Source organism: Mauremys mutica, chromosome 4 (genome assembly GCF_020497125.1).
Source record: "Mauremys mutica isolate MM-2020 ecotype Southern chromosome 4, ASM2049712v1, whole genome shotgun sequence".
NCBI classification, from domain to species: domain Eukaryota; kingdom Metazoa; phylum Chordata; order Testudines; family Geoemydidae; genus Mauremys; species Mauremys mutica.
Window position 1 is genome coordinate 151833812 of NC_059075.1, and position 9840 is coordinate 151843651.

Below are 9840 nucleotides of genomic sequence, written 5' to 3' on the forward strand. Positions count from 1 at the left end.
ATTTTTCTGAAGTTAGGCGGCATTGCCAACTGTCACAACTGTATTAGGAAAATCACGATATTTGGTGACAGCGCTGAAAGGAGCTGATGTGTAAACACACAATCATTTCCATTTACTGTGTGTGTAACTAGGACTATTTTAACAGAAGGGTTCATCAAATAACAGAAAAACCTATTAATCAAATATTTATGGCAGACAGCAACCTTGGCCACATGAGGAACGTGGACAATACCAGTAGAATAGAGCACCTTTGTCTACAGCCTGTGCCGTCTCTGTAGGTGGGAACTGCGGTTTTATACCCAGATACCATTCAATTATGAGTTATCCGCAGGCATAGTTTGGCATCTCTAGTTGGTGGGGCAGCTCCAGCCAGGAGAACGGGGCTGCGTGTCAGGGCAAATTCCACACGTGGCCAAGGCTGGACCTGCCGTGGGGTCACTGCTGTCCCATGGTGCCAGACGCCTGTCCCGGTGTTTGTTCAGATCTCACGCAGGGTCCTAGGGGAGATTTAACCAGGGCCATGGGGGGCTCAGTGGATGGCTAGCATGGGGCAGGGGAGAGGGGCATGGGTGAGGCTTGTTATTTTCTTCGCTGCTGCCTGGGGCTTCTCGCTGCCACTGGTGATGAGCTCCCCCTGCACCTCCTGCACCCGGCTGGGTGGCAGGGGCTAGCCGGCGAAGGAAGATGAGGAACACCGCCTCGTGCTGTGTCTCCCTCCAGCCCCAAGCTGCGCAGGAATGCCCGCTCCCGGCTGGAGTCCTGCTGCTCCGAGCCCGAGCTGAGCCACAAGGACTGCAACCAAGAGAACATAGATTGGGGAGGGGGGGTTGGAAGCACTGGAATGGGTTACTTAGGGAGGAAGTGGAATCTCCATCTTTAGAGGTTTTTAAGGTCCAGCTTGACAAAGCCCTGGCTGGGATGATTTAATTGGGGTTGGTCCTGCTTTGAGCAGGGGATTGGAGTAGATGACCTGAGGTGTCTTCCAACTCTCATATTCTATGATTCTATGAAAAGAACCCTGGGACACAGACTAGAGCCCTTATCCTGCTGACACCTCAGAATCTGGACTCCCCCAGGCTCCATGGTGAGTGCCCCCGTGGGAGGGACTGTGGCCCCAGAAAGCTCTGGGGCAGGGTGTCTTTGGGGCCATTAGAGGATCAGGGCACGGTGCTGATCTTTCCATCCATGGAGTGTATCAGTCATGGACAAGTTGTGATGGGTGGTGGAGGGGATTGAGCTGGCTGTCCAGGCATATGGAGCTCTGGGGCATTGAAGGAAGCATTGAGAGCACCAAAATACAAGTTCATCCAGGGCCCCATTTTCCCTAAGGCCAGCCGTGCCCATATAATCCTAAGTTTATATGCAGCGTGGATGCTCAAGTGTGAGCTTGGAAACACTGAGCTCACAAGCCTGGGTCCCACAGCCCTGGGTTTACAATGCAGTGTAGACATACCCATAGCGAGAGCCAGTCCCTGCCCCACAGACCTAACAATCTACACAGATAAAAGGATATTACACCCAAGCTGATAATTGGCAATGATTATATTTTGGGAGGTTACACTATATATGCAGGATTTTGTTATTTAAACACATAGATACACAAAGAGTTTACGTGTGTGTAACACACACACACACAGACACACAAAACTGGTCACCTTAGAAGACAGGAACAATACTGGATGTATGGCATAGAAATGTGTGACAAAGTCATTCACATGCACCCATCGCACAGACAAGGCTCCTCACAGAGGTAGTCATCTATCTACCCAGTTGTGAGTTTGTCACAGTATCGCTTTGAACTGGGGAGGCAAATGTTGTTCTGGTGTGTGGGAATTTATACAAATATTCTAATGTATGCAAAATGTCACCCTAGATGGGCATCATGCGCCACTGATGACAGAGTGTAAGGGCACATGCAGCTTCTCTCATCTAACTTCCTGTGTTCCTAGGCAGCTGCCCTCAATGTAGATCATGATCAGATCTCAGCAGGAGAAGATGGAAGAACTCCCCCAAACAACCTCTCACCACCCTGTGTCCAGCCCACAGCCTGTGCCGAGGAGAAAGGCTCTCCTAGGGCATCCTCATGTACATGAGGTACCCGACCCTGCTGTCTTTCCAGAGCCTGCTTTGCTGTGACTCCTGTCACCTATCATGCAGCCTTCCCCTCTCCCAATCCAGCTCTATCCCGCCTGCTCTGCTATGGGTCTGTCAATAAAAAGCTTTGAGCATTTCAGCCCCATGGTGTTCTGTGCTCCTGATTTGTGTAGGAGGGGGGGACGGACTGCCAACCTACACCCCACATTGCTATCGACCCAGAGACCTTGAGCCGGGTCCTGTGTCCCCACACACTGCCCCACTCCAATCTGCCCTAGAGGGACCGGACACTCTGCTGTGAGCTGGCAGTTCAGTATTCATGGCTTGTTCAGCCACAATAGCATGCAATGGGCTCTAATGGGACCAGTCATGTGGGGCTAGGGGACCCTTCTCCACTAGGACAACAAGGAAACCTTGCAGATTCATCGCCATTGCAGGCTGTAGGACAGCCAAGGGACAGTAACCACTATGGGTCACTCACTTCTAGACCACTGGATCCAATCTAGCCTAGTTGTTAAAGCTCCCATTCCTTGAACCTCTGAGCCAGCCAATCCCCCCAATGGTAGGTCAATATCTCGTCTACTTTACAATTCAGAGTTTCTAATTACAGCACCCTCCTGTCAAAGTATGATTATGACAATTATGGGAAGCTATTTGAGTTTATGACCAACCTTCCCATAGCTAAAAGTGCACAATTCAAGACCTTGCTTACCAAAGAACAACTGGTAGCCAAGACCGCCTTGCAGGCTTCCCTGGATGTTGCTGATACGGCAGCATGGACCACAGCCACAGCTATTGCGATGCACAGACCATCTTGGCTCTTGTCGTCCGAGCACCTACAGGGGCAGCACTCGAAGAAGAATGGATGTTATCCCTCAGCCACACACTGTGGAATAGTTTGGATCCCACCAACCCACTTACTAGCCCCTCCATCACACCCTTAGCCCCTGCTGCTCCTCAGGTGAGAAGCAGCAGATTTTGGGTCCTTGTCTGTCTATTTTTTACTGAAAGAGAAATTGATGCTACATGGGGGATTTTCTAATGTCTTTTTTTTTTATTTAGAGGGTACACAAGTTTCCTTGAATCGAGGTGGGCAAAACTGCACTTCTGGCAGAAATCTCAACTATGGCACCATTATCCAGTCACCAAGAAAGAGTTTCTTCATCCTTATCTCTCTTGGACTCTCTTCCTTAACACACACTTCCCTTTTCCTGCCTTTGCCACTGGAAATCCCTGGCACAAACCTGCTAATTAAGCATATGGTCTGGGAAGTTGGCCTAGCCACTACCCCTCTTTTTGAGCAGCTGCTCTGTAATACAAAGGAAGGACAGAAAAGGCTGGACCACTCCTCCAGAGAGTTCTGTGATCCACACAACCCCTTCAATGCCTGTCTGGATGCTGGCACTGCACACCAGCTCCTTAATTCTGCCTAGGGGTGTTTGTACAGTGATGCTTCATAGCATATAACATGCATGACATCAGCACCTGTTCCCAAAGCATCCCACGTATGGCCACATGCCCCTTATTCCAAGACTAGTTTGATATTACTTCCATGGCATCTGCCATTACCTGATGAATAACTTCTCAGCGTGATGGAGAAGATTTTATCAGTGGTCCCAAGGCCAATAATAGGAAATAATCGCCTTAACCCTAAATATTTCCTTTTAAATAATAATTGTGACCTATGTCACAAATCCACTCAAATTTCACCTCACCTGCTGTATTTAGAGAGCTCGGGGTTATTAACCAGAAATGGTCAGACTCACATGGGCAACTTTCAACAAGGCTTATTTCAAACACTCCCCATTAGAAATGAATGAAAAAATATCAAACAAAAAGCAGAGAGAATATTCACAAGGCCTAAAAACAGCCATGATGTCAATTTGCACCTTAACAAGCCACCTGCACAGAAAGAACAGGAAATCATGGCCCATTTTCACCACAATGCAGACATCAATCTGAGTGGTGGAGTCAGAACTAGCCCTTCCGTGATGCCGTGATGGGGGTTACAAACTCCACACTGGGCAACAAGGGGTTTTGGAACTACTGTGGGCTCAGCCCGCCCTGCCCAGCCCTGCCATGTCTGTAGGAAACACATCAGCTAGAGGAAGAGTTAAAAGGCAGAGGAGCAGCTCACTAGGGGCAGACCTGGGAGGACAGCAGACTTGCAGCTGCAGCAGAGAAGGGCTGAGGGCAAGACAGAATCTCTCCCCATAACTTACTTAATTGGCCTCTCAGAGTTGGTAAGACAACTCCCACCTTTTCATGCTCTCTGTATGTGTATATTTATCTCCTCAATATATGTTCCAGTCTATGCATCCGATGAAGTGAGCTGTAGCCCACGAAAGCTTATGCTCAAATAAATGTCTTAGTCTCTAAGGTGCCACAAGTACTCCTGTTCTTTTTGCGGATACAGACTAACACGGCTGCTACTCTGATACCTGTCAAAAAAATGTTGACTGACTTTCCTACAGCCCTGTTACTGCTAAATAGAGCCCTCCAAGCAACTGTAATATGCTCATCTCCTTACTAGTGTACAGAGCAGGGGTCGGCAACCTACAGCACACATGCCAAAGGTGGCACGCGAGCTGATTTTTGATGGCACGCAGCAGCGGGCTGAGCGGCTCAGCCCACTGCTACTCTGGGGTTCCGGCTGCTGCCCCATTGCCACCTGAGGTCCTGGCTGCCAGCCCCTCTCAGCACCCACTGCTGGCCTGGGGACCCCCAAGGAACCCCAGGCTGGCAGCGAGCTGAGCAGGCCGGTGGCTGAGACCCCAGCTGAGCCACTCAACTCGCTGTTGGCCTGGGGTTCCATTCACTTAGCTGGTAGTGGGCTGAGCGGGACTAAATTCAATGAAATAGGAAAACAAGAGCAACTAATGACAATGTGCAAGAACCTAGAGCAGTGATCCCCAACCTTTTTCGTCTGGCGGTCACCAGACAAAGGACTGTGGTGGCGGATGAGCATCTGCCGAAATGCTGCCAAAATTCGGCGGCGACGCCTCTGGATGACACTGCTTGTTGGCGGCAAGCGGTGTCATACAGGGGCGTCGGCAGATGCTAGTCCTCCGGCCAGTACGCGGGTGCACTGAGAGGCCCCTGCGGGCGCCATGGCACATGTGGGCACTGCATTGGGGACCCCTGACCTAGAGAGCCTCCTGAAGCATGGTGATTGTTTTGATTTAAATGGACTTGAACTGTACGAAGAATTGAGTTGTTGCCACATGCAAAATCGATGATGGACATTGTACAGTTTATTCATACCAGCAAACTTGTTGACATATATCCTAATGTGTACATTGCCACTCATATTCTACTGACAATTCCTGTAACAGTAGCATCAGGAGAACGGAGTTTCTCAAAACTAAATCTCATTAAAAACTATCTCTGCTCTATGATGAGTCAGGAACACTTGACTGGTCTTGCTATTCTTGCAATCGAACAAGACATCACTTGTCTTTGTCATACGATGACATTCTTACTGATTTTGCAGCTAAAAAAGCCAGAAAGATTGCTTTTAATTAAAAACTAATCCTTGTTTCATTACCTCTTCATATAAATTTCCAATAAAATGTTGACAAATTTAAAAAATTACATTATTTGCATCATTCTGTCAAATCAGATTTTTTTCTATAGGGCTACTTCTTTAGTGCTAGTCCATCAGCATTACAGTCTGCTTCATTAAGTTAAACTGGTTTTAATAACATGCATGTGGCAAGTTTTCCAATACTGTAAACTTATGTTTGTGTTGCTAAGAGCAAGACAGGCACAGGGGCACCTGTTTAATAATCCCGCCTAGGGCACCATAAATCCCAAGGATGGCCCTGCCTGGGTCTGAGCCTGCTGGAGTCGGAGAGACTGGGCTCCTTTACCAACAACTTCCTGAAGGTCTTGGGCCTAAGCCTTGGCCACTTGGTGATGCTACCCTCCCAACCAGCCCTCCCCAGCTCCAAGCGAGGCCTATCACAGATACGTAATGCTATTTACTCTCCAAGAGTTCAGAGCATTGAGACCCATAGATAAAATCTGTGTCTGTGCTGGGGACCCTGGCTGCAGGGTCGGTGGCAGGGGAAGGCTTCCCCAGACAGATGCTGAGGGGCAGTGCGAGGCTGCGGTGTCAGAGCCAGTCACAAGGGGAGGGCAGGAGCTGAGGGCTCTGGGGATGGGAGTTGGGAGCAAAGCCAGCCCAGGGACAGAGCTGGGTCATTGCTTGGACAGGAGCTCCCCATAGTCCCTGCTGCCCCAGTTCCCCATCTGGCCCCAGTGACACCCTGACTGGGCTGCGGGTCACGCAGCCCAGATTCCCTTGCATGTCATCTGGGCCTCAGCCACATCCCCTCAGGCAGCTCCTGCTCCTCCAGGCTGAGAGATCCTGGGCCAGTGGGTCTGGAAAGGCTCCTCCCCAGGGTCTGTCTCTCCTGCTCTGCAGCACTTCAGGGAGGCTACTGGGGCAGGGAGGTGCTGGTGGGGGGTTAAATTCTAGTTTATGAAGCCAGACATGGGGTGAGGCGGACAATTGCTGAGATCCTTAGGGCCAGATTCTCCTCCCCCTTGTTGTAAATCAGGAGGAATCCATTGAAATCACCAGGGGGAGCTTGTGGGTTTTTTTCCTTCCCTGTGTTCCATAAAGCGAGAAGTAATTATTAGTTCTCTTACATGAAGTTTCTGGCCCTCAGGTGGGTTCAAGAAGGAGCTTCTAATGCAGTGGGGGTGGGGAATAAATGACTCCATGTAAGATGGTTGTGGCTGTCCCTCCATCCATCTGGGAGGGAGGCCATGCCCCCTCACTACAAGGCTTCTGGAAGGGCACAGTTCAGGGGGGGATAGCACCCGGGGCTCCACCACTCGGCAGGGTAGAGCAGTAATGTCTATAAGTCCAGGCCCTGAAGCTGGGTAGGGCACCAGGAGGCTGTGACCTGCAGTCAGGACAGAGCAGTAATGATTCTATAAAGCCCAGGCCCTCAGGCAGGGTGGGGCACCAAACAGTCGGGGTGCTGCCTCCGGCAGACTGCCAATAAATGCAGGCCTCTTGGCTTAGAGTGGGGAACCTGCCACCCCAGGTGGGGCGGCTGCAGGGGGTAGGGGGACCCAGGCCCACCCAACACCACCAGGTCCCAGCCCAGAGCCCTAACAGTAGCAGAGTGTTCTGCCACTGGGTCAGTGGGGAAATCCAGCCAGCCAGCTGTCAGTTAGCAACACAGCCTATACTGAGCTGCTTCCTATACTCCCGTTCGGGGGAGGGAGGGTACCTGGGTAACATTGTCCATCTTGCCTGGATAAACAGCTAACCCCAGGAACTCCAGCAGCTCCAGGAACTCCTCAGTGTCTCTGGCGACCGGCAGCTCTGGCACTGGAGGGAACCTTGGCATGTGAGTATCAAACTTTACAGTTTATTACTAATATTATTGTGCTGTGCTGCTGTGCAGATGTCCCTGCTAGCCCCTACGACACCATAGCAGCGCCTCCAGTGTGCACCAAAACTGCCAGTCCAGATCGGGAATGTTATTCTCTTCCGCCTCCCTCCTTGACAGCCTCCCAGCACAACAGCAAAGCCAAGAAGCACATACTGCACAGTTGAAAATCCCAGTGCAGCTGGCCCTCCTCCTGCCCGCCCCTCACCGTCTCTGGTGACTCTCCCCCAAGACTTGGAAGAATCTCAGGGAGGTAAAGTCACAAATGCTAAAGTTTAAAAGAAAAATGCTATCACAGCTTGTCTGGAATATGAACAATAACCACTTTGGGGTTCCCCCTCTCCCACAGCCATGGCACCTGCACCAGCCAGACCCTCAAGGATGGGTCCTTTATCTATGTCTGAGCAGCTGTCTAACTGAGGGGGGAGAAAACAGAAAACTCAGAATGCAATGTTCGCCCACCTAATAACAGAGTCCCAAAGTAAAACCAAACCAGCAGAGAGGTAGGGGCAGTGTCTGAGGACAGAGAGGAACAAGGGGAACTCTTCGGAGAGATCATAGCAGATGCCAAGGACAGTGTGGTCATAGGCCATTGCCACATTGTGCCGGCAAACAGAGCATGGAACAAGACGGAGAGATGCAGAGGTGAGCCCTGGAAGCAATGAAAAACCAAAATGCTCTGCTGCATCTGACGTGGCTGTTAGGGTAGTGGGTAATGCAGTGTTGTAAACCAGGATCCAGCCCAGCCATTTTCTGCAGTCCCTGGACCATATAGGATACTGAGAATGCCACCAACTTCTTCCCACTGGATAACAACATCCCAACAGAGGCCATCCCTTCCACAGAGCCAAGCTCTGGGCACTGAGAACTGGGAACCCAGCTCTTCTGAGTCATCCAGGGCCCCAGATAATGTGGAGCTTCACCCCTGAGCACCTGAAGTCCCACAAACAAGAGGCAGAGGGGAGGTGTGCACTCGCCTGTGATTTTAAGCACCCCAGCCACTGTTCTGTTCTACCTGCACTATTGTACTTGGAGCTTTTTGATCGACTTTTGTTTTAATTAAAGGTTTCTTTCAAGTTGTCAGTTCAATTAAAGATTTATTTTGTTTTACACAATTGATTGTTGTTTCATTACAAAAGCTGATAAAAATTCAGTCCTGATGACTCAGTGGATTAACACAGAAAAGCTGGAAAACTGAAATAATTCACAGGGTTCTACAAATGGGTACAGGCAAAAACATACATTAAAACAAGGATCGCCCCAATGTCCCTCTGCCACAACAATAAATGTAACCCTTCTACCAGGTGGAGCCAGCAGCAACCAGGGCTGGGTTCAATATCTAGGGGTTCCTTTCCATCGATACAACACCCAGTAACCTGTGAAAATTACACACCACCCCTGGACACCTTGCAAGCACAAAGTCTGTTTACAAAAGACACTTAAGAAAAGAAGGGAAGCAACTCAGAGCTACTTTGGGAAATCACCATAAACAGGGTTCATAAACATGAGTAAAAGACCCACCCCTAAGTAAGTTGGGCAGTGTCCTTTTCCCCTCAGGTTCTTAAGTCCAGCAACACAAAAGTCCCATTCATATGCCCGACTCTTCTCTGCACACCACTCACAGTTGCTATCTTTAGTCAGTACAGACCCAGAGTTCGGAGGTGTATCTGCAGAGTTCACCTCCCACGCTGGGTAGGGGGCAAAGAGGAATCTTACTCACTCCGCTGACCACTCGCCAGCCACCTCCTCACCACTCTCAGTGTGCCCCTCCACCAGCCACTCTGCTGGCTGCTCATCACATCTCTCTGCCACCGCCCTGCTGGCCACTCATCGCACCTCTCCACTGCCACCCTGCTGGCCGCTAATTACCCCTCTCCGCTGCTGCCTGTCAGTCACCATCCGCCTCTCCGCATATCAGTCTCTTAGTAATTTTCAGCTCTTTTGCAGGCTGGACAGAAACAGGGCCTCAGCTCAAGTGAATACAGACACAAGGGTTTTCCAGCTGTGTCTATTGATAAGTGAGTTCTTGCCAGACAGGATGCTATCAAATTAAGTTTCCTTTTACATCTTCTAGGTTCTTCCCTTTCTCTGGAGGTGATAGGAATATCAGGACAGGATTATATTCCTAACAGCCCAATAGCACCTTATTTCAATGTGACTAGTTTGGAATGTGAGGATGTGACCATACACTTCCCAGCTTATGGCTGGCCTCAGTCCCATGCACACACTATTAGACCGGTGTGCATACTGCGAGTTATCTGATGTGCATCAAAAAGCTGCGGATTAATACACACACCCCACTTCCCAATGCAGACAAGCTGAGAGGAGAGAGCAG